A 25,518-nucleotide genomic window follows, 5' to 3' on the forward strand; every position below is an offset into this window, starting at 1 on the left:
GAAATAATTTGAGTTATCCATCTGTATTCTTCATATCTGTGGGCGAGGCGAGAACCGCATCTGTCACAGGATTACACAAAACACATCCCGTACTGAGCCACAGCAAATCGTCTCAGGTATATCGGGTCAATGGCCATTAAAATTTTGTCACAGCTCTAATGCTGGAGGTCTGAATTGAGTAAAAGGCACTCCCGACTCCATTCCAGGGATGAGAGGCGAAGCCGGGCAAACAGTCCAGATGGGTCAGCAGCACAGAGCCAAAGCCCTCCTTAACCTGCTGGATCAGGGAATCAGCCATACCTCACAGCTGAGGCAGAGATCACACACACAAAACACTCGCACAGACGTGAAGACGCAACCCCTGCTGCACACACTCACACTCACACTCGGGCCAGGTGCAGCCAATCTGCCAACTTTAAGGATTCAACCCACGGAACGCGCGGTGATAAAACCCAGCTCACCAGTTTGTTTATGGTAACTGCCGTAAAATGGGTATCGCCCCGTGTTATAGATTGAAAGTCATAAAAAGATCAATTTGTTTCTTTGGGAATAAGCAGTAATACAGTGCATTTAATATTCCTTTTTACAGACTTGTTTATTTTCATGTAGACTGGAGCATTAGAGATGCCATTATAAGGCTGTCTAAATTGGCCCGCTGAGGCTCGGTCTCGCCCATAACAAGCACCGTGATTCTAAAACATTTATGCAACATCGCCCAACATTACAGCTTTTAGTATTTGCCACAGAGAATTGTTTGGTCCCTATAGATGATCAAGAAAATCATAAATGTGCGAGGCAGTTTTCGACCAGTTTCTTCCCCCTTCTTCAGGCAGCAGAAAGACACAAACAAACTCCGTTCGCACCACATTCCCACCCCAGAAAACATCCATTATCTTGTTTTGGCTTTCCGTTTATCACTAATTAATGCCAGAATTAACAAGACGACTGTCCTGAAAACTTCCCAGTTGTCAGAAAGCGGGTTTTGAAAATAGTTGTCTCTCTAAACTGGTGATTATTTATATGAGCTGCAGCTCTGCCGCTGCTGCACTACAGTCTGGAGCAGAGAGAAAAGGGAGGCGGATGTGTGCATGCACGCAATGTGTGTCGAATAATCGTCAGGCAATGGAGGGGCGCACGGAATAAATAGGAACATAAGTCGGGTTTAGGGCACATTGTTATCACAGCTTCACCAGTGCTGTGACTGTGAAATGAAGAATACGGTTTCACCGCTCTCAAAAATCACTCTCGCCCACTGGGCTAGTGTTCCTCCAGTTCAGCTCACCCAGAGTGATATCCTCTCGCCGAAGGTAAGAGCAGGGTCCTGAAATTCCATCCTACACTGATTTAACCGAAAAAAAAAAAAAAAAAAAGAAAAAAAAAGTTGTGCTGTGTCTTCGCTGGAGCTAAATAATGCCAGCACATTCCTCCAAACAACCGCAATGCTAGGCTGAGTTTTAACAGCAGTGCGGTGCCAGAGAAACTTCGGTTTTCTTGTAAAACAAAATTGAAACGAGAGAGAAATATGAGGAAGGGGGAGAAGACAAATTCACTATTCTATGTCTTTTGTAGGGGAGAAACATAAAATAACCAATCCATTATCCGAGCGCCACCCCTGCTGTGTTCCTCTGATTCCTCCGAGCTATTAGCAGCTCAGGACACAAATAGATCACACAAGATATTAAAAAGCAGCGGGAACCTAACAGTTTAAAAGCTCCGCCGTAATCCTTGCTGTGGAACAAAAACATGTCTGAATGCAGTCAAATTATTTTTTTTCGTTGATTCCTTCTCCGCCTTTTTTACGGTTATTGTTTGGTCTTCGCATTTTATAGCGCGTGTTTTTATTAGGGATGGAATTTAGCGATGATACAGAGAGACGTGAGGCGATAAACCAGAGCCAGACTCATCAGTCGACCGCCGACACAAAAAAAACCTTGACGGTATATAAAATTGATATATTTTTAATTTCATTTTTTATTGTTTTCCCAAGTAAACATGACTCAATTGAATGGAAGACATTATTTCAATCCTACTGCGCCAGAAATAAAGTATCCAGTTATACGGCGGCGGTACGAGGCAGATTCAATAATAAAAACTCAGGAGACAAAAGTAATGTTGCCGTAAGAATGAAAATGTACAGATATATGACTGTATTGGATTTCAAAGCGTCGCCTTCCAAAGCTCAGCCGCAGACTGACGCTTGGCAGGAAATAAAGCACGCTGTCGGAAGTGATCAAGGAGTCGAGGAGCTGACGCTAACAGATGCTGGCGTCGTTTAATTGACACTACCTGTGACCATAATTTTGGTTAAGCTCCTCCATGAATGGGAAACAGACGCACTGTCATCATACAAGGGAGGGTCGTTATTTTACATGAATGCAGGGAAAACACTCATCCATTTACGCAGACGCCACACAGCAATCAAAGGCTACATGAGGCCAACCGCTGCACCACCACCTTGCAGTTTGCGGGGAAAAAACAGAGAGGGAAATTTGTTCTGACTTCAGGTATGTAGAAACAAATTTACTATGTCCTTGAGGTCTTTGATAGGAGTCTGTGATCTTGCCCATGAAAACACAGACAGCCACCAGCCATGCTCCTCTACCCCTGATTTAATGACTCCATTCAGTTTATGCTGCAAACCCTTTGTGGCTTTATCTCTGTTTCGGGTTATAAAATCCATGTTGAGAAAAATAAAATACTGGCAGACATAATAAACATGAAGGCAGTTTAAGTGATTATGTTGGTGCGCCTTCACAAACTAAATCCATGAAAATCCAAGAAACCAAATCCATGAAAATAGCACAGGATGCGAGTGTTTGCTCTAAGACGCAGCCTGACTAGTTAGAAGCCAGTTCCTAATTTCCAAACCAAAATTGAGCTTAAGCCTTCCCGTATATCTTACGCTGACCCGATAGGAGCTATTATTTGAGGTGATCTCCTGTTTCAGGCACGTTTCCAGTTTGGAGTCTGATCACATCGCTGGGTTCTGCTACCGCAGCACTTCACCGGACAGACCGAGTCGGAGCCGAGGGTGATGCAGGGCTTTTTTTCTTACTTTGACTGTTTTGACAAGATCGAGCTTGTTGGACAACATCATGCGGCTTTAGTTTTACTCACAAGATCTCTGATCATCAGTCATGCAGCTTTTTGCTGTTTTTTTTTTTTCCATAGTGCAAATTAATGTGATCGCAGGTTACAGACAGACACATTTTTAGGAACTTCAGTTTCAAATATTGGATTTCTATTCATGTTCAAGACTTCAGAGGAGAATTCAAAATCAGTTATTTTTGGTAGAAAATACTTTTTTTATGTTTTCATAAGATAACTTGAATAAAGGGTTTGTTTTTTTTTTCAGATGCAAATGTAGCTCGTGTCTACAAAACTTCAAGTTTGTAAAAGCAAAGTTTTAACCTGGATTTAATTGGATTATATTATATTCCTGTATTTTGTTACCTATTTACTGACTGTTTAAAAAATAAACATTGAGAGATTTTTTTTCCATTTTTTTTCTTCATTTCTAATAAATACCTAATGTTTGTTTTTTTTCAGGCTTTTACCTCTTCCATGATCTTCCGAGTCTTCATAAATGTGCTACCTGCGACCCTGTGTGTTGTGAATTTTATGAACATGGGTATGGCCGCGGTTGCATGCTAATAAATGAACATTCAATATACTGATAATGTTCAGTGTAGTAATGACAATGTGATTTTCAATAAATACACTTATTTGAGTGTATTTATCCCCTACACACATGTGTTTTGGGATTTGTCCTTCCAAAAAACAAAGCTGCTTTCTTTTTCTCTAATTTACACCAGTTGGATAAATTAGTTTTTTTCATTTACAGCCACACACGAATCTGCAGTTTGTATCAGGAGCTTTTGAAAAGTTGTAGGTTTGTTGTCTGTTCGTTTTTTTTTTTTGTTTTTTTTTTTTGTCATTTCAGATGAATTCTGAGCTTTTTCGCTTCTGATTTCAGTCTTAGAGCTGCCGGGTATGAAAAAATTAAGGCTGCCTTACCATTGCATTATGTAATAATGAGATAATCACAGAATTGATGTGAATTAATTGCACTGATCCTTCTTTTTTAAACTGATGTCATTTTAGCGTAAATGTACAGTGGATTAAACACCGTTTCTCACAATTTACTAATGCAGTATAACATGCACGCTGATATCATGATAGCAATACAATTGTTGTTAGGGGATTTGGGTGTCTGAGTCCAGTAGGCAAAATGAAATTGAAATTTGTACTCTTTGGCCTAAATATTTACGGCACATGAAGCCATCAATGTTTCACAAATTTAAGTTGTGTCACTACAAATCTCAGACGTTGAGCTGTGGGAGGAAGAGCCAGGAAAAATCACACTTTTCATTTTGGTAGTGCACTACAAATATTCTTTGTTATTTTGCTTTATATTCATGTCAAGCAGATAGTAGCAAAGCTAGTGATGAAGCAGCCTCATAAGGAAGAGTGTTGTTGAAGTGAAGAGTGTGATTCAGTCACAAGGCCATATTCTTTCATTTAACAGTTATACAAACACATCGTATTGATTAAGGATTTAAAAATAACTCTATGATTTACCAAGAAAACACCAATCTATCTCTACTGAAAAAACACAAAGATTTCTCGGTATGCTATCAGCACTGTGATGGCTGCTTTGTTGAATAAATATTTTTCTCGATGTTTTTGTTTGTTGTGTGGCCAGTTGAGGGGAGAAAAAGCTCGATTTAGTTTGTGTTCACTGCTTTTGTTATTGAGAATCGCTGAAACACTTGTAAGGTGGAAGGAAGCATCTGGTTAAATGCCCAGAAGTCTTGTGGTGTGATCATGTGACTAGAAACTCAGGAAGTTAAGACAAGCCTCCTTAGCGTGAAACCGCTAACAGGTCCATTCTCAGATAACCTTCACAACTGAAAGCCACCACAGTCATCACTGGCATAAGCCAAGATTTGAAGGAAATGCAGAGGAGGAGAAGCTGGTTAGCTAACCCATAGCTACAACACGAAGCAACAACATCGACTGAAGGGCATCGTAACTGCTGTCTTCATTCAACAGCTTAATTTTACAAATTTAACATGAAAATAACAGTCAAACGCTTTCTTTAAGTATTGAATCCAATTATGAATTATTTAATTCACACCTATGTACATAAATATATAATGAAGACTTTCAGTAAAATAACAGATCAAAGTCAGAAATGTTATGTCTTTAGTGTTAAGTTGACCTAAAATAATCTGAAATTCAGGCATAAGTAAATCAGTTCAAGTGGATATAGATGGCTGTAAACTGCTAATTACATTCAGTTTACTCACCTTAAACTCAAATGAAATAAATCCGCAGTTAGATGAAAGTGTGCAAGCTCTTAAAAACGCTGTAAATACATTCTTAATCAAGCAGAGGTAAATTCCCGTTGAGGACATCGTGCGGCATGCTTCAAAAGCGCCAAGTTGGTGTTCTAAGATCCAAATAACTCCACTGTATGAATCAAAGCCGCTGCTCCCAGAGCGGTCCCCCGTCCTTATCGGGCCTCCCTCCTCAATTACAGGGATATTCTTAAATCAATGCTGAGTGACAGCGGTGTGAAGAGGACAGCTAAGTGGGCCTGAATGCCAGGCTGCTCTTTCTAAATATACACTGAAACGTGGAGTGCGTTCATTGTAGTAGTACACAACGTCACGCCCCGCTGTGAGCCCATCAAGCCCCGACACTTACACGAACCAAAAAAATACTCTCCAGCCTCCGCGACACCTGGTCTCAATTAGAGGCCGAGGAATTAACCTTAAGAGCAGCGCAGGAGTTTAAAGTAACACACACACACACACACACACGTAGTGAAGTGCAATCATCATCATCATCCTGTCCACTCATCACGTCTTCTATCAGCAGGAATGAAGTAGAACTACATCAAATGTGAACATAGCATGGGTCATCAGTGTGTGTGTGTGTGTGTGTGTAACCTGTGTCTTCTGAGATTATAATCGTGCAGGACATTCATCTATTCTGCGGCTGCTGAGGAGATGGAGTGGGGCTGGATGGTTCCACGGCACTCTCACAAAGGATTACATTACTTGGCTTCATTCCCCTCGCACAGTGCTTCCTTTGCTCTGCCCAATCTTTGCATTTGATAATAGACTATGCCGTGAACTGAGCTGCTGCTAGATAAAGGATTAACACCCGAGGAGCCGGGGCTATATGCACATCAGCGTGTGTAAGTGTCTGTTTATGCTATATATGACTTACCGAATTCTACTTTTCTTTGGCCAACTGGCGCTAATCCTCCACCGCCATGCTTGTCTCATGAGCTATATGCAAACAAATGTAGTGCATAGAGGCTAATCTATCTGTGTTGTCAGATATGTATTTTTTATAGTACTTTTCTATTCCTGGCTACATTCAAAGCAGTTGTCTTATTCAATCACAAATCCACTCATATTACTCTTAATGCACAAAAGCAAACGTCTCTCAGGGGAACGGCATGAATGGAGTCACGGCATAGCACATTTTCAATATAAGGCCATATGTGACATTAAAGTAAAGATGATTAAATGCATGTTTAAATGGCCAGTGTGTTGTAGAAATGATAATAAAGATAACCATTAGTAAATGAAATAGGCTGCAATGTAGTGGCAGCTGCTGGCAATAAAGATGCAGGCAGTAGAAGATATATGAATGCAGCCGAGTAATAAAAAGACCACTCGGTGAATGTTAGGTGTAGTTTTTAGTTTATGAAATGACCCTGTATAGTTTATGCAATAACATATGGAGGCCATATTGGAAAAACAAACGTATGTGGTTTACCTTTTTATTTCATTTTGTATAATTATAAAGTGAGACGTGGATAAATAAATAACCTAAATTTGTCAATAAAAGACAACATATAAGACTGAAAATCAAAAATAAAAAATGAAGAGGAAATATTCAGCATTAAGTGAAATTGTTGAGATGAAACAATGAAGTTGCATTCTCTGACGTTCTCCAGACTGCTGCGATCTGAGTGTGTGCCGGTGACCTTCACCCAGTGAAGATAAAATCAAACAACAGCCATTCAATATATATTTACATGTTGCACTATTTTTTGTGTTATTTTGCTTTATCCATTTTATTATGACTGGTAGTGACAGTCTGTCAATCAATATTACATCCTAACACACACACACATGAGATTTATGGATAATGATGCAAACGTGGCAGCTGTTGGATTTCTCTAACAGCAAATGTGTTTTATTTATGGCTGGCAGTATGAAAAGTAAAAGAACGATGAATAACTGAATGAAAACTTACCCGGTGAAAGGCTACATATCTGCACCACTCAGAAAGGTAACCAGCTCCCCAACTACTGTAAACACTCGTCCAGAGAGACAGCAATAGATTGCAGCACTCATTTATGTATTAAAGAAATTGATTTGTACTTTAATGTAAGCTGCAGTCTAATGCACACCTGTTGAAACCACTGACAAACAAAGATTTCACAACATACGAGACATGACACTGAAGGTAAACATACAATAAATTAGCACTTGATGAGTGTTTTACAACACGAAGGAAGGAGTTTTATGGCTCAGCATACATAAGGTTTCATATAGACATTAAACAGTGAAGAGATGCTGGAGTTAGAAGCTGTGTGGCTCTCTGATATAAAGATGACTGCCTCATAAAATGATACATTTAATAACAAACCTGACTCACACTCCGTCTTTTAAACGGACCATAACCTGTTTTAATTTCATGTTATCAATCACTTTGCCGTCCGGTGGTCATTTCATCCTGAGTCTTTTTTTTTTTGCCTTTGCTCGTCTCATCCTGATAAATCACGCTCGATACGCCAGCCGGCTCGAGGTCTCGCTGAAAACATTTAATTGCATGATTTCTTTAAAAAAAAAAAAACTTAATCACTGCAAATCCGCACCTCCATTAAAAAACAATCTCCTTCTCAGGGGAGAGGTCACTGTGCTCACAGGCTGTGGACGGACACTGCGGAGACGCAGAGGATCTCTGACAAAAAGGGCCGGCCGCGCACAAAGACGGGGCGGCAGGGGCGACGCACGCATAAAAATCTAAGCCACAGTTGACTGTAAATGCTCTCCATTACAATAAATGACTTCATTACAATAAAGATGTATTCAACCACCCTCTGTGTTTCAATGAGTGTAACTGTGGAACAATTTGTTGAAGTGTGCTCAAGTAATAGAGCTTCAGATGCTGGCTGTGGTATTTACACTTATCCTCTCAATGTGTCGGCCTATAGGACTACCAAGGAGTATTTGTACCTGGGCGAACCACCTGAATGTGCACACCTCCGCACGCAGACACAGCTGCATCACACCGATACGGCCAGTCCTGCCTTTCTCTGTGCTTATTAAGACATTGAAGCTTTTAGCACCTAGCTGCACTAATCCTATAGCCTTATGCTCCCCGGTACCGGCGCCAAATGGCCTTATACAGAAGCTCTCTCAAGCTCCCTCGCCTCCTTCTCCCTCACTCTCTTTCTCCCGACGTGAGCGTCTGTGACTGTTCGTGATGAATGGACGGGGCGAACGAGGAGAGGGGCGAATGTGAGACACTGCGCCACAGAGGCCAATGAGGAGAGGAGGAAAGAAAGATAGGACGAGCGAGGGACATTAAAGGAGGGGACGCGTGCATGTATGTGTGGGAGGGGGAGGGGAGGGGTAGTCGCCGACGTGCGTATGCAGAGAGTGAGGGGGGGACGCAGAGGAGCACGAGCGGTTGCACACGGAACGCATACAAAAGCACCTACATGCACTCTGGCCCTCCGTTTATGTCCCGCTTGTCAGGCACGCAGAGCATGCGTGTGCTTACACTCGTGTGTGTTTGTGATGTTGTGTGAGCAACTCGCTGGGAGTGTGTGTGTGCGTACATGCATGTGCAAGGCCGAGGTAGGTTAAACTTGTACTTGTGAAGTGTTCCCAGAAGAGATTAATCATCCTGTGCTGGAATGCAGCATCGCGGTCATAAATCATCACCTGACCCCTCTCTCTCTCTTTCTCTCTCTCTCTCTCTCTCTCTCTCTCTCCATCTCTGTCTCCCTCTCTCTCTCGGTGGAGTCAGGGTAAGAGGAGTGTCATTGCATATCTGCAGTAAACAAACAGCCATCCGCCTCGACAGAGCTGTGAAACGGAGGAATCTGGATTAATTATCAAATACCAGTTGTCATTCTCAACTGAATATTACGGAAGACTGTTAAGGTCAAAACTACTTCAAAAAAAAAAAAAGAAGGCATTAAAAAAAAGTGACTGAGAATGATAGTGTAAATTAAATTTAAAGAGCAAACCAGGACAGAAAACAAGATGGCCTTCAGCTGCTTTAGCCGCGGCTGCAACGAGGAAAACAAGTGTTATGACTTGGAAGAGCAGATGGATACTCTAAAAGCCTGTCCAGGATCGAAACTGCTTCAGTTAAGTCCAACAGAAAGTGCTGAAGATGCCTCATTAAAACATGTTGGGAGTCGCTAAAAGCACACGACTGCTTTTGCTTCGACTCTGCAGTCACTGTGAGAAGTTACATGAAGTATCAAAAGCTAATATCTCCACTGAAAAACATCAACAAAGCCTTTTTAGATCTTTCGCACGTCTGTAAACATTTGTAAAAGCACTACAGCTAAAAGTGATTCTTGAAATGTTTCGATGATTTTATTACAAAGCTTAGTCTGCTTTAAAAAATTGACAGAGTTAGAAGGTCTTTTTCAGATTTTGCTTCATTTTAAGAGATTTAATGAATCATTAATCTCTGTTTGAGGAGGATTTTTTTCTATCTTTTGCATGATTAAGTTTTTCAGATTGCTAAAATCTATGGTTTTACATGAGAAAAGAGGCAAACTGTTTTGGCTAAGGCCAGCAACATGAGTGGATAAATTATCAGCAGGTGAGACATTGTTTGTCTGGTTGTCGAGGTCTGTTAGCCCAGTGCCAGGTACAAGTGACTTGTTCACTATCTGATTGGGCATTGGCGATCACAGCCAATCATGAACAAATGTTTTTGTTTTTTTTCTTCCTCCCTTGGCGATGCCACAAGTGGTTGTAGCAAATTAACAGCTAACCCTTAATTTCTCTTGCAGCCATGCCCAGTATAAATTAGGGGTTAAATTACCCCTAATTCAACCCTGAATACACTCCCTCCTGATGGTGCAGCGGGTGCCAATCGGACAATCTTATTAAAGGCAAGATCGTCCAACTCTATTATTAGGCAACATGTGTTTTTTTTTTCTTCTCATGGCTGGGAGAGTTTCCAGCTTTTGTAGCCCTTAATGGACGGATGGTACAAGTATGACCCTCGAACAGCAGGAGAGACCGAGTAAAGCTTGAAACTAGAATTTCAGAAAACCTGCCTTTGTGAATTCAGTGAAGCCCAAATTTAATATGAATTATGCTCTGTGTGCTCATATTTTTGTGCTGATAAAAGACCTGTGAAGTAGCTCCCTCTCCATGTTTTGACCTTGGTTAGGACACCATCTACATGTAGCCACTCTACAAACAAAAAAATGAGTGAAAACCAGATGATGCTGCTGTGCAAATATTTTCCTACAAAGAAAACAGGGAGATGAGCCAGAAGTCGCTCCTGGACTGTGTATGTTACAATGCAAGGCAACAGAAAGGACCCTTTTACTTGGTTATGTTCGGGAACATGAAATTGATTCTTCAATATTAAAAATTCAACAGCTGAGTTTCATTACTTTTCCGAGTCTATTCCCCTTCCCTTGTGGAGTGGGAAAATATCACAGTTTATTAAATTACTGCACTGAAAAGTCTCTGGGGATGCCATCTTAACTCCCGTCCTCCTTCACAAGGCCATTTTAGACTGTAACTAGACATATCTGCTTAGGAAGAGAGACGGAGAGAAGGAGAAAGCAGATAAGCAACAGAGGGATATAAGGTACACTAAATTTTCAGATTTCATTGGCTGCCACTGAGAGTTTGTGGTTATTCCATTGGCTGTGAAAGGCATGGAATTCAATGATCCAACAAATCAAGGGTGGAGAGCGCTGTAAATGGAAAAGCCACCGTATTTCCCTGCTGAAATAAAGACTGTGTGTGCATGTGTGTGCGCCTGACTGCATATGTGCTTGGATGTGGCCATTAGCTGATATATCTTTGAGTCACGGCTGCAGCAGACACTTGTATCACCCGCACCACTCTCGAGTGTACTCAGGACAGAGGGTATTAAGCAAGTTCAATGGTACAATAGATCCTCAGGCATCATCAGTGATTGCTTAAACTACACTTGCCGTCCAAATGAGCAAAAGGGGTCAGACCTTGATGGGGTTTGTAAGTCTGAGCGATGACTCGGCAGTATCTTTGAGAATGACTCACCGGCTGCACCTTCCTCTTAAGGGCATAAGAGGACAAGTTCACTTTTCACTGCATTCCTCAGGAGACAGAAGAAGAGGAATTTGTAATTTTTAAAAGGAGACTACTTACCGCTTCTGCGCTGATGGGGTATGGTTTAAAAAGAAAAAGCTGGCACTCTTTAACTAGGACCAAAAGATGAAGGAGGTCTGATACGTTCTGCACAAGGCTCCTTTGAACTGTCAGCCAGAAAAAGTCTGTTTGATACATTCATGCTTGGCAGTGGTCACTGCAGAGTTTGCATGTGTTAAATGCGTGTCGGGTTGAAGAGAAGTAACTTTACAGTGAGATCTTTGGGCAGGTTTTACACATGGTGCTGCATGTGTCACTTCCATTGACAGATGACTGGCAGGCTTCTTTTGTTCTGACACATCAACATGAACACTGAGCACCCACTGAATGATGAGTTCATTCATTGCACTGTCACTAGTTTTTTGTTTCAGGTGGAGTGAAATTTCACCCCCTATCATAACCTAAAATTAGGGGGCCTCACACAGTGTGGCCCATGCTGAACGACTTGACGCTTGTTATCAACAACAGACACAAGAACAATTACACCCCATGAGTTGGACACTTTATTCGTGCACGACTTCAATGCAACCAAGGAGCTCATCGCAAAGTGCCATGAGCCGGCGAGGAGGATGAGTTAAAACCAGTCCGTCAGCTGTCAGACAGATATAGTAAATATCGTCCCACTTCCAACATAAAAAACCCACAGGATCCATGGGCGTGGTAATCCAACGTGAAGGCTGCTCTCCACAAGCGTCACTTTCTCAAAAGCACAGCTAATGCCGGGTGTCACACGGCATGCACACACAAACACACACATGCATACACTCATCACACCACAGTGAGCAACAGCAGTCTGAGCCACACAAAACCCCTCAAAAAATAATACATAGGCCGCGAAGGTCGCAAGGAAATGTGCAAGGGACAGATGGGCGATGAGCTTTCAGAATCTATTTATGCTGAAGGAAAAAAAATAAAAATCACAGAAAACCCACATTGAACTACGACGTCAGTAAATCTTAAACTATTATGTATTATATTATGTAAGTCTCATTTGTTTATCTGAAGGACTTGCATAAGATTAGGTCTCAATGCTAATTTCCTTTTTTCACTCGGTATTTCTATAACTGCTCCAATCAAGAAATAACCATGAGTCTTTGTGAGTAGTAGCACTGATCTTTTGAAATTCAGAAACATAATTATAAGTAGGGACAGGCAGGGCCATTTATCATGACCTCTCATATAACGATGCAAAAATGATAGGTTTGAATTTTTTAAGGAAGATACAACTGAATAAGAGTTAGGCCCAATCCCAACTCTCGGCTTAATCCTCACTCCTCAACCTTGATCCTCAATCTCAAATTAAGTGCCTCGTCAAAACAAGTGTTAAGGAATGTAATGTCACTTGGAAATGGGACAACCCTTAAAGACAGTTACGTCCTTGGACCACAGGGGGCAGCACTGCGCAAGAGGGTAGAAGAAAGCTAGAAGTGCAGTGTTTCCTGCAGGAAAAAAGTTTGGGGGGGGGGGGGGGGGGGGGGGGGTTCGGACCGTCGGGAGGGTGCTCGGGGCTCACGCGACGCTTCTTTGGACCGTCCGAAGGAGAGAGAGAGCGCACACGCGTGGAGCGCTGTTTTTTTTTTTCTCTCTCCGCAATAATTTTGTAATAATTTAGGCCAATGATCCATAACAACGTCCTTCATAACTGTAAGTAATGTGGCCTGCATTAGGAATGTTTAACATTTTGCATGTGTGACCTTGTTAATAAATGCATTCAAATGAATTTTCTTGATTTCTTTCTAATAGCCTTTGTAAATATTATCTGTGATAGAAACTTAATACAATTACTCCCAAAGTAATATACAAGATTTTTGATTAATAAAATAACAGCAAAACGAACAATTTAACAAGCATTCTGGATTATCCTTAACTCCAAGGTAGGTCTCGTAGAATCTCAAAATTAAGGGAGATAACGCTCCTTAGTCTCGCTCCTTTCCTCAACTTGTTAAGGAATGGGACAGCACTTAACTTCACGGGAGCGCGCATTTTGAGGAATGAGGAGTAAGATTGAGGATTAAGCAGAGAATTGGGATTCACCCTTACCCTTCTCCTCTCACAAGGAACCTCTTGCAGGTTCGAACCTTCCCTCGATGGTTTAACACATGCTTGTTAAGCTAATCGATGACTCTGAGAGGGCAATATGGGGAATGATCAGTCATGTTTGGATTTAAAGACCAACTCGAACAAAGTATGAGGCCAATATTTATGTATTTCTATGTATGTATCTGTCTCTGTGTCAGCGACTGGAGCTACTTCGTAGCAACCTCGTGTTGGATGGATGGATGGATGGATGGACGGATGGATGGATGGGTAATAATGCAGCGGTTTTATATAGCATCTTTTTTATCAGGGAACTCAAGGTTGTTTACACCTGCATTATTCACTCACTCCATACTCGATGGTGGTGAGCTGCATATGTAGCCAAAGCAACCCTGGGGTGGGCCGACGGGGGCGAGGCTGCGGCCCCTCCGACCACCACCAACCTCTACACTCTCACACCGCATAACACAAACCAGGAGGCTCGCACAGTGACAACTCACTGTACAAATGGTTTAAACAAGCACGTCTGGCTGCATTTGTTGATTTGTCACCTGTAAACATTTCAAATCTGCTTAAATTTAATCCTGTAACCACTCATGGGGAAAAAAAATAAATCACCATTTCAGTTTCCCATTTGTAAAAACCTAAGCCTTAAAATATCTCTCAAGAAAGCCACGGGATATTCCGTCTACTGTTTCTTTCAAGCTCTGTGGTTTCTACTCATTTACCCACCAATTAATCAATTAGTGCAAATAAGATAATTTGCTCCTTCATCAGCCAGTCTTTGTAATTTTAGCCTCTCAAAAAACCACAGCATGCCATTCCTACATATGCCTCGGAAAGTTCCCCAAAGGAGCACAATTAATGTTCAGAGTTGAAATAGTGAAACATGACACGGGGACGACGGTGTGGCGTGGACGAATCAAACCGAGAGCGAGGCAGACAATCGGGCTGTAGAGGAGGACAGTAACCAAAGCTCTGCTGGTTGAACTGAGTCGGTCCAGGCTCATAAAAACCTCACGGACACCGGTGGATGTCACGCTACTGAAAATCTACAACACAAAGGCCAATCAGGGCAGCATCATAGCATTGAAACCATTCCCGCAGCTTTTTTTTTTTTAAATCTGGATGTGGATTTATGACACTGTGTTGATTATATATCTAGCTCAAAAAGCCCTGAGCTTGTGAAATAGCTGAGAGGGTGGTAGGGCAGGCAGAGCCGCCTATAATAGAGGTATGCCACCGAGCCTAGTATTTTCTATTTACCTTCATGTCCTGACAATTACAACAGGAGTATAAACAATATCGGCCTCCCTCCATATTCTGGCACAGGGAACATCATATTCACCCACCTCTCCTCTCCTCTCTCTAAAGGTCAGTGTTCTTAGTTAATCAGCAGTGACAAGAGGTTGTTTCAGCCTCCATTACTACCAATCCTGTTCTGTCCCAAATGATAAAGTCCGAAGGGCTAATGTACCTTTGGAAAAACAGTGTTTGCTGGGCTTTAAAAGAATAATTTCACCTGAAAATATAACAATCATGCCCTCATCTTTGTTTAGTGATGAAGTGTTTAAGACCAGCTTGGGAAATAGACATAAAAACGCAATAACAAAGCATGCTTTAAGCGACAGGTGTGTTCATCTGCGGGGGGATGATTGCTTCTTTTATTCCCACTCACACCTCTTGTGGAAAAAATAAATAAATCTAAACTTGGCCCAAGGGGCTAAATTTGAAAGATTTAGGTTATTTTGAACCTTCATAATGTTGTGATGGTCGCCCTGTCAGTAGCAACGATGCCCAGCATACTGTATTACACCCTGTGGTTGAAATGTTCGGTTAGAGAAAAATGTTAACACCACACGGCAAATGGCTGTTTCCAAAACCAAGCCAGTCAGTCAGCACATGAAATCATACAAAGCCTTCAAACAAGTGGCACTTTACTGCTCTCAGGTAATTACACCTGAGAGACATATAAGCAGTTTTTCTGTTATGACATCAATTAACATGCTGCAATGCAGCGCGAGTTGACAGAATCTAAAACAATGAGCACAGCGGTGCCTAGTTTGCGTCTGAAAAGGACTTCTTGGCTGCAAATCGGTGGCAAAATTGCACTGGCCTAGTCACAAACATTCAGCCCACAAGGTAGCTTGATTTTCTGACAATGAGTGGGTTCTGAATTGGTTGAGGAGGACAAAATATATTAGTGGGGCTGTCTGTACCAAAACAGGCCAGGCCTGTGGTGTGAAAATGGCATTAGTGAAATTGGACCCTTGAGGTTTCCTAATGCAGTCTTACACAAAACACAGAACAACCGGGTCGTGCTGCTATCATTCACCTCTGAACTAGTCAGAAAAAAAAAGATGCAAGTGTGGGTTTGTGTGATGTGCATGCGCTTGGCGACGCGCACATGCATTAGGGTTATTGTGTGAAGCCTTCCGTCTTTAATCCCCTAATCTGCTGAACCCTGGAAATCACTGCAGTCATCTGTCAGCCAGGTCAGAGATGGCCACAGAGCTCAACACGCCTACATGAGTGTGTGTGCGCGCACACGCACACACATACACATACACACACACACGCTCAGTACTGGTTATTTATTCAACAAAGCCCAGCATCATTTTAGTCTAATGAAGATTGATGCTCCTCTTTCCAGGCCTCACAGGTGTTGCAGTAAAGTGTATGTATAAATATGTAACCCACATAGAGGAAGGCAGAGAGAAAAAAAAAAAAAAAACTGACAGATGATCGCACAGATTTTCGCTCTCTAATCATGTTCATGTCCGGATTAAGAAATATTCTCAGAGAATATTTTCAGGGAAAAATGTATACAACATATAAATCTCTATATCTCCATGGTTAAAAAAAAAAAAAAAAAAAAAAGAATGTTTAATCCTGTTGATTAGTTGTGGAGGTTCAGCAAGGACATGTACTTAAGAGAACCTGTGGAGCTCAGACCCTCGAGTCAAGTCTCGACATCTCAAGGCCAATTGTGTGTGTGAGTGTGTGTGTGTGTCATGCCAAATAGGACACCCTGAGGGCTTGTCTGGAGATTGCGACTGACACAGCCTGCTGCTGTCCACTGTGAGCTCCTATTAGCACTTAAGACCGAGACTTGCCACACATAAGCAGACACAAACACGGCGCACAGGTCATAATGATTACACCTGGCAGGTGAAGCACCGCGGAGGACAGCTGACTTTGTGCACTTTGTCAGCGTGAGTAAAGCAGGCATATGGCTGAAGTAGAGGAACATGTGCTCCGGCTTCTATGTGCATGCATTTAAGAGTCTCGGCGAAGATCTGCACGCAAATCTGTGAGCTTTCCTTTTCTTTTTGATTTATATGCCCCCGTCAAAAGCTCAAGACAGAGGCACAGAAAGCCAGAGAAAGATCAAAGAGCGGTGGAGATCACACAGACACAGGCGGGCTTAAAGAGAGCTAAAGGTGGAGGAGGAGATAGAAGGGCCACAGAGAGAAACTGTACGGTTGGATTGAAGTGTGAATCTCAGCAGGGTGCATCATCATCAAGATCTCAGTGGCATCTGTGTGTTTGTGTGTGTTTTCATGTCATAAGGTGCTGATGACTGCCAGGCTCTGGGATCTACAGCTGGTGTGTGGGCCTCGTCCCTTGACACTCTACTTGACACACATCCGACTCCAAAAGTTTGTCTCATGCATTCCTAAACTTTGTGCATTTCTATAAATCCGTAACTGGAGGCGTTTCTCGATGCATATTCATTCCTGAGTGAACTGTGTCCTGCAGTGCTATGTTCAGCTGTGGCCGGAGGGAGGACAGCTGGTGTGTGACTTTCAGCCTCTGTGTGACACACACACACACACACACACACACACACACACACACACACACAAATCAAGAGATTGCATCCATCTCTTCAGTCCTAAGTTTAAAATTACGCATCATAAAAGTAAGTGGATGCAGTAGGAATTTAATTTAATACTGCATAAAATGTAAAGTTCAGTAAAGCAGCAGTGCTTCAGATGACTTGTGAAGCAGGATTAGGCGGTGGATGTCCAGGCGGACTCACCGCGGAGACGCAAAGCTGTCCTGGTGAGGGCGGACGAGCGATAATGACAGGTCAAGCAGCCAATTAAAGCGCGCCTGTCGCACCATCATGGTAATGATGAAGTGCTCGCGTCCTGTTTGAAGGACACCCGCACTTTCCCATGCGGGAGTGAGCAGGGGAGCAGGCGAAATGAGGATGCTGCGCTGCGGTGGCAATAAACGCGTCGGACAGGGGCTGAGCTCATGTCCCTCATCTCCACTGGATCTCAACTATCCACCTTGACCCTTTGGAGACATTGAAGAGCGACAATTTCTCGGGGAATGGTTGAAGCTGTGCGGCCGTGCAAGACTGCAATGTGCCAAAAAAAAAAAAAAAAAGCCCTCAAACCACAAACTCCACAGCGATTAATATAAGGTCATTACTGCCCAGGTTCCATTAACCTCGACAGCACGACAGATGACACATGGACGGCACTGCAGGCACGCTGACGGAGCCCTCTGTGACCAGTGCCAGTCAGGAGCAGGCTCACACGAGGAGCTCAAATGTTGTTCCCGACAAAAGGCACCTCAATGTCATCGCTGCACGCTGCCCTCCCCGTCCACAAGGACCGACTGCGTGCAGCAGCCTCCACATGTGCTGTTTGTGGCCACAGAGGACGGCGCGTAAACAACAACAGCGGAGGCTCCGCAGGGGTGTATATCACTCAGGAAAAAAAAAAAACAAAAAAGATGAATAAAACACAACGTACCTGTTCACAGCTGTGTGCGGCACTCACTGCATAATCCTCCTTCTTCGACTTGAACTTTTCCTCCGTCCTGTCGAACAGCCCGACGCGACTTGACACTTGTTTATTGCATTACTTTTCTTTGCTGTCTGTCCGGTGGCGAGTCGCTACTGCGTGCGGAGCGGCGCGAGGAGCTGACGGAGAGGGCAAGGCGCGAGCCTCCAGTTCAACATCTCACCAGATCGAGGGTATCAAACGGAGCAATCCATTCTGCGGCGGCGGGAGAGAGGAGAGGAGAGGAGAGGAGCGGAGCGGACATGCGATGGACCCCCAGAACAGGACGCACGCAGTCTGCGCGCGAGCCAAACGGCACGTCCCCAGTCTCAGCCGCGTCCCTCTTCCAAGCGGAGAAAAACGGCGGGCATGAGCCGCGGCGGATCGGTGAAATGCTGCACCGGGGAAGGCGAGCGACCCGGGAAGCGAGGATGCACACACCGCCACGGAGCAATGACCGAGGCTCGCAGAGCGCGCGTTCACGGCCGCACCAAGTCAATGGTCATTATCAGCGCGTAATCCACTGTGAGCTGCTGGCTGCAGCTGCATCCCTGCAAGAAGACAAGCGGGGATCAGCTGTGGCTGCCATTAAACAATTCCACTGGAAATGTTTAAGTATGCAGTGATCAATACGGAGGATTCACAATAAGATATAATTACACGCGTAAATCTGATACCCTAATATCATTACTTGAAATATATAGCCGGCAATTAAAATTCATCCCCGAGTTTTGTCACTTTCAGAAACCCCGCTGCACATTGATACAAGATTACTTACACGTTTGAGGGAAATTAAAGGTCAGTTTCATTAAGTCAAATAGACTGCAGCGCAGCAATATCGCCACGTGTATTTACCGCCTAACAGGCAAAGTTTAGTCTCAGTGTATTTTTCAGAGACTGAACATGTCCGCTTTGGGTGTTAGTGCCCTCCTTATAAGGCCTCTCGCTCATTACAGTGGTCCTCAAGCATCTCTTTTTAAACAGTGCACCCACTGCACTGCGGGCTACTGTTCACATTAGCGCACTGCCTAATGGGCTTTCCCTGTATTAGCGGCAATAGAAAGGTGCAATAACAGAAGCATGCAATTATGCACCATAACTAGGGAAAACATTGTTAACAGTTAGCCTATTGCCTCTCACTCTCCAAGCTGTAAATGCATATTTCCCAATGGAGGTATGATAATAACGCCTGCTTATTTGAAAACACCTTGTAAGGAGAACCTTGTGGCTCTTTTGATAAAGATTTCATTTCAGAGGCATTTTTATGCATAACTGGGGATTGGCAGGGGACATAAACCTCCCACTTTTGGCTTCATTTTTTTTTATTTTTTCATGCTCTCATTTTCTATTTTAGTTTGGCAATCCATTATACTACATGCCCATGACATAGAGATCGGGGAAAATAAGAGTGTCAGCTTATAAGATAAGTAAAATTTACCTCAAATTGATTTGAATTCACAGATGGCTTAGTTAAACCCAGACTGAAGGGTGGAAGGAAAGAGGAGGGGATCATTAGATCTCAAGTGGGTAACACAGGTGCAGTATGAGATGAAAAATGCAGATGAGGGCAGGATGGTGTGCTGAACCATTCGAAAGTCCCCAAGTGATAACCTTAAAAAAAAAAAAAAAAAAAAAAAAGCAGCATTGACTTCAGTTCATGGTAGCCATTCTTATTCATGCAGGTGCAGCATGTCCACAGCTTTCCTAAACTGTCCACCACAGTGGTTTGTTTTCTCAAAGACAATGAGCCGTGTATAACACCATTAAGGTACAGAAACATAGCCAGACGTATTTCCTTTCGCCCATTCATGAAATGTAATGCACAAAACATAAGTGGTAGGATTGGCATAATTCAGGAAATATGAACTCGACCGCGGCAGGCTCTCACCTACCCGTCTGAATTCCCAGGGTGTTAGCGAGGACTTAAAAGTAATGATGTCAGCGGTATTAAATCAGTCCTTTCTATCCATCTGCACTTAAGTCGTTGCATATGGACACACCTAGAGATTAGCCCTAATATGTCGTATTACAGGCCAACACTTAGGCAGTGAGAAGTGGAAACTGGCCAGTGAACAAACCCAGATTAGATCACCCAGGGGCTGCAACCGCGGGTGGCTGACTGGCATTTAGCTCATCAGTTTGAAATCAAACTCAGACTCGACAGCCGCCAGCTCCAGCTTATGGGCTGCCTATGGGCCTTATCCAGCTATAAAGCAGGACCAGTTGTGATAATCCTCCATTCCCTCTTATACTCCTTTCTATTTCTGCCAGAGTTGAGCATATTGTTTTTCCTTGTAATTCACACAAAGAAGTGGATTTATACATAATATCTTACAGACAAGGGTTTTCTATGGATAACGCTGAAATGAAACTCATGTGAACCAAATACTATTTATAATCGTATTCCGAGTCCTGGCTTTCCCACCATCCCTCTCTGTTTTAGCTGTGATCCTCACATACAAACAACACACAGGTGCATGCACACAATCATGTTTGGTGACGATATTCATCGACATGATTATTCTCAGTGATATTTGGCTGCAGTGAAAGGGACCTATCATGCTTATTTTCCGATGTTATTCTTTCACATTCTGTGGTACCGCACTCAAGTGGCCTTTTATGCAGCCCATCATTTCATCCTCTGTCTGAAAAAGCCATTTCAGTCCACGTCTATTTAGGGTTTCCCGCCGTAAAAGCCCACGTCTCTCTGCTTCTAAAGGCTTCCCTCTTATCGCTGCTGAAGCTGCCAACGTAGGTCCTGTGTGTGTAATTTGACACCAACTTCACATGGAGCAGATAACCAAATCCGAGAAGCCAACATCAATTTGTGCAAATCTGGTCCGAGCACAGGCTTAAAGCAGTCTGTAGACTGAGCTTTATATAAAAAGGGTTTATGAACACGCAGCTGGCTTTAGGTATTAACCTCAACACTGTAACATTACATAAGTAACAGAAACCCTCGTCTCAACCTCAGAATTTGTAATCAATAATTCAGACAGAAATCACCAAAGACACAGAAAAGTAATTAATCAGACAGCTGTTGAGTAAGCATGAAATAAACCTCACCTAATCTATTCAAATTGTTTTTGCATGTGCTCAAAATGCTGCCTGTTCTTTGCTCTGGAGTCGAACCAAATATGTATCTGAAATCCTCTCATCTCTCTTTCGGTTTAGTGAGGCCACAGGCTGTCACACAGTTTTCTGCAAATTCTCCACGATAGCATGATGCACTCTTAAATTTCCATCCTGGAGATTGCGGGACAATCTGAAATCTTTTGGACACCATCAACTCTCTGTTCTCATGGCATGATTAAAAACACTTAAAAGTGATGCATCATCATGAAAATCTGCCCCTTGCACAAATGTGTTTATCGAAACTTGCTCAAATGAGGGGAAAATAATCCTGAGGCGACTAGTCAGATGGCGTACATACAGATGAGTTAGCTGACCTTTCTCTATCATGAGCCAATGTTTGCCCGGGCCATTATGAGCTATCACACCCTAATGCTTATAACCAATGCTTTACGGGTCCTTGATCCTTGCTGCTCTGTAGTTGTGAGTCGTGCTCGCGCTGCTATCTCCAACATTACAGGCTGCACAATGTCAGGAGCTCCATTTAACCTTGTGCCATGAGATGCCTCCTGCACAAACTGTGGATCACGCCAATCACAACAGCGTTCTCGAGGGTTAACTCTCAATACAAAGCCTGTCTTTGAGGGCTGTGGGTGTGTACATTCCTGGGAAGAAGACGCATTACGCTGTTAATTATATAATCAATTTGATTAATTCTCAAAATGCAAATTAGCTCATTAAAGGACCTAAACTTATAGAATTACCACTGATTAGCTGGCTAAGCACTAATGCTGCCCTCTGGATACTCCCTTTATTAAGCTATACTAACTGTACCTTTCTCACTATTGCTGTGACATAAAACACAAGTTTACTATTAATTTAAAAGGTATGAAAAGAGAAACATCTAGTCAACAACAAAGATGAGGGGGAAACACAGACAGTGTTAAGAGTAATGGGCATTAGGCAGACAATATCTTTAGGCAATTTGTGCACACACTAACCTTTACTGCACAAAATAAAGCTGGTTATTTAAGAGCACATTAACGGGCTTTCGGGCTTTTCTGCAGTCTTTCCCCCCCCCCCCCCCTCTGTCTGTCTGCTTGTTTGTCTCTTTAGTAAATAACGCTTTGACTTTGTGTGTCTGCTTCATCCTCCCATTTTTCTTCTCTTTCATCTCACCCTCAGCGCTGCCAGTGCCACTGCTGTTGGGGGGCTGGGGGGGGGCTCGCCGGTGTGAAGCACTAACAGGTATATCACAGAGAGCGGTGGAGGAGGATGCAAGCTGGCCTGGGCTGGCACGCGTGTCTGCTGAAATTAAATCAAGTGGGCATAGGGTGGGTGGGGGGGCGGCTCGTGGGAGATGAGCGTTTACAGTGTATTTGTGGGGTTTCATCGCGTCCGCACACACACGTGTGTGTGGCGTGTTTTCTGATGGGGGGGTGGGGGGGGGGGCTGAGGAGCATTAGATCCATCAGCATGAGTCTTGAAGCTTACAGGCAGCTTACAGAGCAGCAGGGGGGCATGTGGCAGCGGGTAGTGGAGGAGAAGGAGGAGGAGATGGGGGTAAGACATGAGACGGGGGAGCGTGTGGGGGGGGGGGGGGGGGGGGAGGAACGCTGGAAGGCTCAGGGAGGAATAGGGCACAGCTGGTTTTTAATTGAGTCTCCCCCTTCACTTCACTCTGTGTGTGTCTGTGTGCGCGCAAACAAGTACACACCCCACTTATTTTTACTCAGCAATTTTCCCAGCTGATGGCTCAGAGGAACTAAGCACTTCGGCATGGCGGCAACCTTCACACAAAACCCTCCACAAGGGCTCCGCTTTGGGTCATGTGACTGATGCGGCGGTCCACCAATCAAGGCCCTCGACAGCTGCGCGCTCCCATGAATCATAGCGCTTCAGTCTCAGCGCAGGCCGAAACAACCTGCCTCCTGCTTTACCTCGCCTTGTGATCTCAGTTGGGAGGACCGGAGGTTATATCTAAATTCAACCTTTTCGTTTTTTCCCTGCCTAATGACGTGGTGTGAGATGGCGCCGCTTTAATATCTTGTTTGGAGAAGACAAGTTTTTCCTCTCAGATGTATATTTACCTCATTAGCATTATCACACTTTGCTTAACTTTGTTGAACAAGTAATTTAACATTGGTGTGAATTTCACATGCACTCTGCAGTCCCAGCTTGCCCTTCTCATGAGAAGTCCAACCAACAGGACTGATGTATCGATTTGTAAAGGCCCAGTCTGTAACATTTTCATCAAAGTTCAACTGCCTCAAGCTAGAAAACAGTGATTTCTCTGGATGCTGGGTTTAAATGGAGTTAAGATGGACATCTATTTCCAAAAAAAAAAAAAAAGATATGGCTGTGGGATACATGATTGTGTGTGGACAGAAAAAAAAAGGTAAATTAGGAGGATTTACTAGACATAGACACAGAACTATATCATCAAAGAAAGCTGTTAAGATATTTATTGTGAAGGGTGATACCACATATAAAAATGGATACATACAAATATCCAGACTGGTTCATTCAACTCAAGGCCTGATTTTCTGAAACTCTGCATAAAACAAGCTAAATTGCACACTCACAGAAATAGACTGCACTTTGAAATTTGTGTGCATTCGACACAAGACGAACTAAAAATAATATCAGGAGCGACCCAACAGCCAATCAGGAATACTGCTTTCCCTTCATTTTGCTCTGTAAACGGAATCACTTTTGTGTTTGCCTGTAATTGATGGAGCTCAGAGACTCTAGGAGGTCACAATGATATGTGTTGCCATGGAGCTGGACACGTCGGTGGACGGGAGCGATGCAGCGAACAAATCGGAATTTGATAAAGAAAGAAAAACGCAGTAATAAGGATGAATGGAAACACAACGGAAGAGTTTTAGTCCCCTTTTTTTCCAAGTGAAAACGAAAACTTTTGTTGCGTTTTGGGTGTCCGTTTGAGGTCCTCAGAGACAATGAAAACGCAACTTTTTTAAAAAACAGCTCCCAAAGTTGGAAATTTTCAAAAATGTCCTGACTCTGCAGAAACAGGGGAAAATGCATGTTTGGAAGAAAAAAAGACAATCAGATACAGTCACACCTAGATGGGCGAGTGTATTCAGAGTCAGCAGTGAGCATGAAGTTGATGTTTTTGAAGAAAACCCCCACATGCACAAAGAGAGCATGCAAAACTCAACCTTCACGAGAGCTCACCACTGCTCCACAGCCACATCCAGTAGTACAAAATAAACACATTTAAACATAAATACAAAAAAGAAAAAGAACATTCTGATTCATCTTTTCAAGTACTTTGACATCCAGTTGGGCCAGTGATTTCATGGAATCACAATGGAGGAAGAAGAACTTGACTTTCTGCTAATTACCGATTTAGCAGTAGCCATCATCTCACCTTTTCTCTTTTTTTTTCTTCTCTTGTTAAACTGGTGCAATATGAAGTGATTTAGCCTGAGAATATTCACACAATTAAGTGTGGTACATTTTAAATCAGTCCTTTTGTTAAACTTATTGCAGATACTTTGACACTAAATGGAAATAGAAAGAAGTATTTGACATATTTCATATTCATTTAAATGATAATAAAACATTTTTTTTTCTAATAATAGTTCATATAAAGAGAACGTGTAAGGCACAGCAGGATGTCGTTTTCTAGATATTACTGGTGAAGTAATTAATACCCAGTGGTATGGGGGTTATCATGTAAGAATGTCTCCTGTTTGAATCCCAATAGCCTTTCTGTGTGGAGTTTGCATGTTCTACCTGTGCATGCGCTGACTTTCACTGCATACCCCAAAGATGGTTGTTGAAATAATGATAAACCATTTTGATCATATGAGTGGAATCCAGTACATTCTGCACGGATGTCAGTGCTTTGAAATGGTAAGAATTCACAGGAATTAAAAGATTGACCAGATCTTGTTTGTAACTGGAAACTTTACAGTTTCTTCAATTTTGACTTAGAACAAGGCTTTTTCTTACCTGATACAAAGAAAAACAACACTACAGATGAAAAAAGAGATACGAAAAAACACGAGTTCACCTCTGTCCAGTAAATAAAAAAGTGACAAGTTGCAGACAGTCACTTTGATTAGAGAGGAATCTTAACTACTGATGATCAAGATGTGAAAGCATGATTTCCCACCACCATTATTTCACTGTGGAAAAAGCAG

At 42.8% G+C, this 25,518-nt stretch overlaps 1 protein-coding gene across 5 annotated transcripts in view; it reads right to left on the reverse strand.

Moving 5' to 3' along the window:
* Window positions 1-18,550, reverse strand: part of tenm2a (teneurin transmembrane protein 2a) — a 232,366-nt gene extending 213,816 nt beyond the window's left edge. For 4 of the 5 annotated variants that reach the window (XM_030101639.1, XM_030101622.1, XM_030101630.1 and 1 more), the window contains exon 1: window positions 18,242-18,550. The gene's annotated coding sequence lies outside the window, so the exon portion shown is untranslated. The remainder of the gene's footprint in view (window positions 1-18,241) is intronic. The other variant, XM_030101647.1, reaches the window with a different exon arrangement.
* Window positions 18,551-25,518: the final 6,968 nt, after the last annotated feature.

The sequence above is a fragment of the Salarias fasciatus genome, chromosome 2 (assembly GCF_902148845.1).
Source record: "Salarias fasciatus chromosome 2, fSalaFa1.1, whole genome shotgun sequence".
NCBI classification, from domain to species: domain Eukaryota; kingdom Metazoa; phylum Chordata; class Actinopteri; order Blenniiformes; family Blenniidae; genus Salarias; species Salarias fasciatus.